Genomic DNA, 7,728 nt, shown 5'->3' on the forward strand with positions numbered 1-7,728 from the left:
TCCAAACTAAATTGGTTCTAAAATCGCAGAATTAACAAGATGCAGCATTGTTCATAACAACTAAATACGAACATATAAAATATAAAACAGAGTCATGAACTCTATAAAACCTCATATTGTAATTCGATCAGTGAATCTAATAGTTGACTAATCCTAATTTCTTTCCTAAACACAACTGAATACGAACATGCAAGAAGAAACACATGATCAGGAGCTCTAATTTCTGTAAAACCTAAAATTAAAATCAGATCAGTAATCCTAATTTCACTTTCCAAAACACAATTAAACACGAAGAAAAACAGAGTCAATCAGTTAATCAAACACAAACAAAACAAAATCACAACCTCTAGCTTCCGTAACCCTAGCAATTCGACACAGTATCATGAATCTGAACCGTTAACAATGAAACTAGAGCTTAAAGGAAATGAAGATCGGTGTCACCAGAATCAGATCGGTGAAAGGATTTCTTCGAGCGGCAGAACTCCTCAAAATCAGATTGGTGAGAGGATTTCTTCAATCACGTATTCGGAATCAGTCGTCGGATTTAACACATGGTTTCAAACTGGAATCACTCGTCGGATTTCTAACATCGAGTCGGATTATTAAAGGAAATGAAGAGTGATACATACCAGATGTACGGTATCAGATCGATGAATGACGAGGATGATCGCCGGAGTCACAGATGTACCGTGAGTCGCACATGAGGATGATGAAAGATTAACAGATCTGCTTTTGACTCCATCGTGTGATTGAAGCTTCTAAACTTATGGCTACTGTCAGTTTTAACCCAGAACTTATGATTATTTGCATTTTTTACCCTAAACACTGATGAATAATTTTTTGCTTTTTCTATTTTTCTTGTATCTGCGACCGCTTTAAACGGTCGCAACTTTTGTTTTTTATATATTTCTCCTATTTGTGACCGTTTTATACGGTCGCAACTTTTGTTTTGTTTTTGTTTTTTTTTATTCGCGATTGCTTTAAACGGTTGTAACTTTTGCTATTTTTTATTTTTCTCATATTTGCAACTGTTTTCCGACCACAAAAATACAGTCACCAAATTTGCGACCGTTTTGCGATCGAATCTGGATTGGTCTTTAATTTTGCAATTGTTTTGGTTTTAGTCACAAAACGGTCACTAATTTTGCGACCGTCTTATGTTAGTCGCAAAATTTGGTCGCAGTTGCCTAGTTTTCTAGTAGTGTATCTCGCCTTAAAACTTTATTATATTTATATTGATTAAACAAAGAATCACTACTAAATAAATAAATAATTATCACCAGCGGCCGCTCAGCGATGGACCCATTTAAACCCTAGGTTTGTATTAGTGACGACAATCCAAGAACAATTATAATATTGTTTTAAAATAGAGGCATACTTCAAAATTTCAGTAGCTTGGTGGGAAAGAGTTACCAACGAGAATGTCACGCCAATTTGTTAGTAATATTGAGTTAGATTCCAATATGGTTCCCACCCACCCTTTCTTTTGAGATGATTGCACACGTCGGTAACCCCTAGGTTTTTTCGTCAGTAATCTACCGATTAAGATCTTTGATAAGGTTTCCACCAAGGCTTTTTAGTGTTGTCAAAGTGGGGTCCCTTAGATGAAATTTCCATTGGAAATCCGTCGGTAATTGACATGTAATCATCTAGTATTCAACTTCCAGAAATGGCAACCTGTATATATTTCAAATAAGCAAGTTGTTATTTTAGCATTTTGTAGGAATCGGTGGTCTCAAAACTGAAGCACAGCACTCTATCATCATCGAATCGTATGCCACGAAGTTCATTTAAAAAGGAAGAATTGTATCGGGGTGTTATTTGTACTATGTGTTCATATTATGTCATGCACACACATGTAGAGGTGTTTTATTTGTATATGTTGTCCATGCTTAGCAATGGTTACTTCGTGACAAGGAATAGATTATAAGAAAACTACGTTATAACCCCGTGTATTACACGGGTTGAATAAATGAATTTTATATACCAAATAATAAAACATTATCTTTTTAAAAGTCTCATTTATTGCACGGGTTGAAGAAATGTAATTTTATATATGAGTTGAATAAATGTAATATTATATACCAAATGATAAAAAAAATTATATCTTTAAAACCATTGTATTACACGGGTTGAATAAATGTAATATTGTTTACCAAATAATAAAAAACCATTATATTACACGGGTTGAATAAATGTAATATTGTTTACCAAATAATAAAAAAAAGTTATATTTCTAAAAACCCCCATGTATTACTTGGGTTGAATAAATATGATTTTATATACCAAATAATAAAAAAATATATATTTTAAAAAAACTAACGAAGTTTTTTATATTTAAAGTAGGATAAGATTGAATATTAATCTGAATTAACGGATTTTTTTTATATTTAAAGTAGGATAAGATTGAATATTAATCTTTATTTATTTATTTAGTTAATATAAGATTGAAAAATCATATGATTGAATAGGTGGGAGGTTGTATGATGATAAATCGATTAACCATACTGAATGATAAATATAATAGTGATTGTTGAACAAATTAATTAATCTAATTTAACATAAACATTTGTGATGTTAGGTGGATTTTTTTTAATTATTTGAAAGTTAATATCAACTTTGGAATTTGTATGAATTTTTATTAGATTTGATTAAATATTATTGATAATAAAAATTTGTATTAGATTAGATTTTAGATTTGATTAAAAAACACATATAAACTCATTCTCATTATCTTCGATTTATGTAGATCCAAAATGAGAAAAATTAGGAATTAACTCAATAAACATACTATTGAAATGGATAAAAACCCGTATACATAAAAACATGTGATAATATCGATATGCAAATTTAATTTAATACCCTTTATCAATAAAATAAGAATTTATCTATAACATTTTAAAAAGCTTGCAATAATAAGAATTTGAATTAATTTAGATTAAATATTATTATTATTTTTATTATTATTATTATTAGTATTATTAATAATTTTAATCAATTAAATGAGAGAATGACAAGTGTCCCAAAACAGGTTTCTTTTATTATATAGTATAGATTAGTTTAAAGGAGAAAACTATAAAACTGCTAACAAAAGCTTAACAAACACAATTTTTTTATTGTTTTTTCATTAAATTTTGTTATATTTAGTATATAATTTTTTAAATAAATAAAAAAAATAAGTGCTATACATGTGCATTACTACACAAAAATCTAAACCACTTACCCACCACTAAAAAACCTAAACCCACCTCTCTCCCTCCAAAACAAAAAACCTAAACCTGCACGCCCCTAAAACCTAAAACTAAACCCTAAATGTAAACCCCCTAACACCTAACCCTAAAAGCTAAAGTAAACCCTAAGACCATGCGTAGTCGTCCGTTTTTATAACAAAACGCCCCACCACGCCGGAGATTCCGCCCCCTTGGGCGTTGTTTTACCATTTTGGGCTGAGGCGTTCTTAATTCAACGCCGGAGATGAAGATTGTTTGGCTAATGACGGTTGCCAACGGTCTGATTTCAACAGCTATATTTATTTATTTATTTTTCAATTTAACCTTTATATAAATATCATCACCCTCATCCATTTTATACAAACCACAACAAAAAAACTCACCTACAACTTCAAACATCAAGTTTTTTTTTTTTTTTTTTTTTTTTTTTTTTTTTTTTTTTATACAGCCTTCACCCATTTTATAAAAAATGGATTCACCCACCTCCTCATCGTCCATTGCAAATTATTACTACAAATTTTTTTTAGCGGATGAGGGTGACTCGACCGATGAGAAGGTCGAACAAGAGGCGGTTACGAGTGTGTGCGAACTAGCGGCTCGTTATATGAAACATTATAGCGAGCCTCAACGTCAGATTTTATCAAGAGAATATATTCAACGAGACCGACAAGCGGCAAACGACCGGTTGATTAAAGATTACTTCGATGAAGCGCCTACTTACCCAAACCCCGAACTGTTTAGGCGTCGTTTCCGGATGAGTAAACGTTTATTTTTATGCATCGTTGAAGGCTTGGAAAAATTAAGTATAAAACTTCTCAATTTTAAAGGAAAAGGAGATGCATTGGTATTAGGTATAAAGATAAATATTTTTTTTCTAATTTACTCTAAAATCTTTATGTATTTTATATTATTTAATTTTGAACTTTTTTTTCTCTTACAACTTTAAAAATATAATTTTTATATAGTACCGATTACACCGTAAATATACTTATTTTTATGTATATCTCAATATAAATATTATTTAAAATTGAATTGTGAAAACTAATATGCAAAATGCAAGTAATAAAACATAGACACACTTATTATCAGAACTACCTCACAGTTTAGTTTTTTACGCTAATTTTCCTTTTTCTCTATTTTAATTATATAACAACACAATCTACCTAAGTATCTATTAAAAAATATAATAGAAACATCATTGTAGAAAGTTCAGTCCATTTGGATCTTAAGTTCTAAACCGACTTACATGACTGTCTCCGTATTATACAAGTTGTCATATTTGATTTGTACGCAAGGTGGATTTGTTTAATCACGTTGGAGTTAAACTCAATATCTTCAAATTTATGTTTTTAAAGATTTTGTCTTTGCCAATGAGTCACTAACCCCATTAATCATATTTTGATTATTGAGTATGGAATTTATCGATTTGTTAAGAGAAATTAGTAGAAAAATCCTAAATGTTATTATTATTATTATTATTATTATTATTATTATTATTATTATTATTATCTTTTGTAATAGTTGCTTTGTAAAAAAATATTATATTTGTGGGGTACCAGACTATGGGGTGTTCAGAATTCATTATGAATTCGTAAAAAAACGAAATTCGATTTAATTCGATTGGATTATCAAGAATATTCAAATTCAAATTCAAGTCAATTCGAGTCTAGTAAATCAAATACGAATTTATTATTTTAAATTAGATTCGAAATTCGAATTAAAGTTATACATATTTATATATTATTTTTATATATAATGCATATATAACTTTTATTGGGTTGTGGCATAAATTAATCTCTAAACTTATAATAAGTATTAAAATATCAATTAACAAGCTCATGACTTAAATGAATTTATTACCAACTTTAACTGAATTGAATCATTTCAAATTTTAATCAAAATTAGAATTGAATACGAATTCGAATCGAATTGGGTGGTTCTTAATCGAATTCGAATCGAATACGAATTCAAGCAAAAATAAAAAAAATATTCGAAAAATTCGATTCAAGTAGTTCGAAAATTCGATATTTGATTTGATAAATACCCCTAAACCCGATTGATCATATTTTGATTATTGAGTATGGTATTTATCGATTTGCTAAGTGAAATCTATAGAAAAATCCTAAATGTTATTTTTTTTTTGTAATAGTTGCTATGAAAAAAGTATTATATTTGTGGGGTACTGGACTACTGGTCCGAAGGCCATTTTAGCGAAGGGACAAAGTTTAATTATAGTAGTGTGTTGACTCAAATGTTTTTCTCCATTTTATTAACATTATTTACGAAGAATTATATTATATATATATTGTTGTTAAAGATAGTAATTTTAAAACTACTTGAATAGTCCTAAAGTTTTCGATTTTTGTTCTCGGATAGTCCCTGGGTATAACTTCAGTTACTTTTCTCAGTTAAGTGGGTGTTGAAATGACCAAAATACCCTTTCCTTAAAAGGCCAAACCATAGGGACTATCCGGGCACCTGAAACCACCTCATACCACCACCGTCGCCCGACCCACAAAACCGGTTATGGTAACCGGTAAATCCCGATGCCGCACCACGGCCGACTTGACCCGACCTGCGACGTGATTCCAGTCAACCCAGTTTTCACCCCGCCTCGTGTTTTGCGTTACGGTTTTCGTGATGTTCTTGACATTTGTCGTTTTCATCGTGTGCTTCTGTGGTTTTTCGTCAAATGGTATATAATCTGAAACACCTGTTGATAATTGTTGAAAAAAATAGTAATTAGATTTAAACAAACAGTAATAGATTCGAGTCAAGCAGGCTTTAATGTTCCAAGTCGAAACGAACTTAATGTAATAACTTCTGTTCCATGTATTAATACTAAAACACTGTTAAATTTGCTATTTAGAATCGGCACCTGAGTCCAGCAAGATTTAGAAGTGTTAATTGATTATTCGAGTAAAATACTAGAGTCATGGCCCTCCATCCTGTTTCACTTCAATATAAGTGAATTTTTGTATTCAAAATCCCCTCATTCTGCTGCTTATTCCAAATACTTTCACAGATAGAAAACCGATGTAATACAAAATACAAAGTTACAATACAATTACACACCATGTCCAAGTAACAATGTAGCAGCAAGAATTGGCTTCGAAACAAATTAAAAGGTGGATTCATTCCTTCATTTTCTTTGAGAGAATGTCACCCGATTGTTTGACCGTCGGACTTCTGACCGAGCGCACGAGTGAGCTTTGTGCTTCCATTTTCTTTGAGAGAACATCACCACCGCCGCGACCCGCCGCCACTCACCAACCTCCGCCATCTCTCTCTCTCCTCGGTCTCTCTCTCTCTCTTCCTCTCTGTCTCTCTGGTTCCGCAACCATCGCTCACCACCACCGGACGGTGGTGGTCCGTTTTGTCGATGAGGGGAGGTGTTTGGGGTGTCTTGCCGGCCGATTAACGAGTTAGACCCATCACCGGAGTCCAGTCGGACTCCCTTGTGCTCGTCGGTAGGGAAAACAAGAGGCAGGGGGTGTTTGGTAGTGGATTTAAAGAGAAGCAGGGTGTGGGTATTAGGGTTTCTTAATGTTGAAGATGAAGGGTGGATGGGTTTTATAAAGAGAAGGTGTCCGGATAGTCCCTATGGTTTGGCCTTTTAAGGAAAGGGTATTTTGGTCATTTCAACACCCACTTAACTGAGAAAAGTAACTGAAGTTAGACCCAGGGACTATCCGAGAACAAAAATCGAAAACTTGGGGACTATTCAAGTAGTTTTAGAAAGATAGGGACTATAGGTGAAAAAAGGCGAAACCACAGGGACTATCCGGGCATTTTTCTCTTTAAAATAATATATAGTCTTTTTAATATTTTATTATTTTAATATTACAATACCTTATTATTATATTTACCACTTCACCATATTTCCTTTTTTTATTTTTTAAACTATATTTCCTTTTTTTCATTTACCTTTTTTTTCATAATTTTTAATTTTTAATGATAGCTTTATCAATCAATTTAATATTTTTTTAATAACTGTTGTTTGTTAATTAAAAAAACTTAAGTACGCAATTGTGTTTATCCCCCCCCCCCTGAGATTCCGATATAGGTGTTGTTAAAAATAAAGTTGTAATCAAACTAGAATATTTATTTGGTATCGTTTTACAATACGATAATAAATTAATCTACCGTTTGGCTTTTGAAACAACATTCTTCATTTTCAATATCGTTTGTTTAATATTATCATTTGCTCTGTTTCGCCGCAACACGCGACGCCAATAAAAACTAGTATAATTTAATAGACAAAGTCCTTAACGCATTTTACGGAGGATCACCTGGTGGCTTATAATCTTCTGTATCGAAGGCGTCATAGACTATTCGTTGATAGTAGTAACAAGATAACAATATTAAAAAAAGTAATAAGTAAACCAATATGATCATTTAGAGGTTTTAGCCATGAGTAATAGTTTGATTTGATATTAACAAGCAATAACACCCGCGCACGTTGCGAACGCGCGCACACCGCAAATATAGAATGGAT

Source organism: Helianthus annuus, chromosome 9, assembly GCF_002127325.2.
Source record: "Helianthus annuus cultivar XRQ/B chromosome 9, HanXRQr2.0-SUNRISE, whole genome shotgun sequence".
NCBI classification, from domain to species: Eukaryota; Viridiplantae; Streptophyta; class Magnoliopsida; order Asterales; family Asteraceae; genus Helianthus; species Helianthus annuus.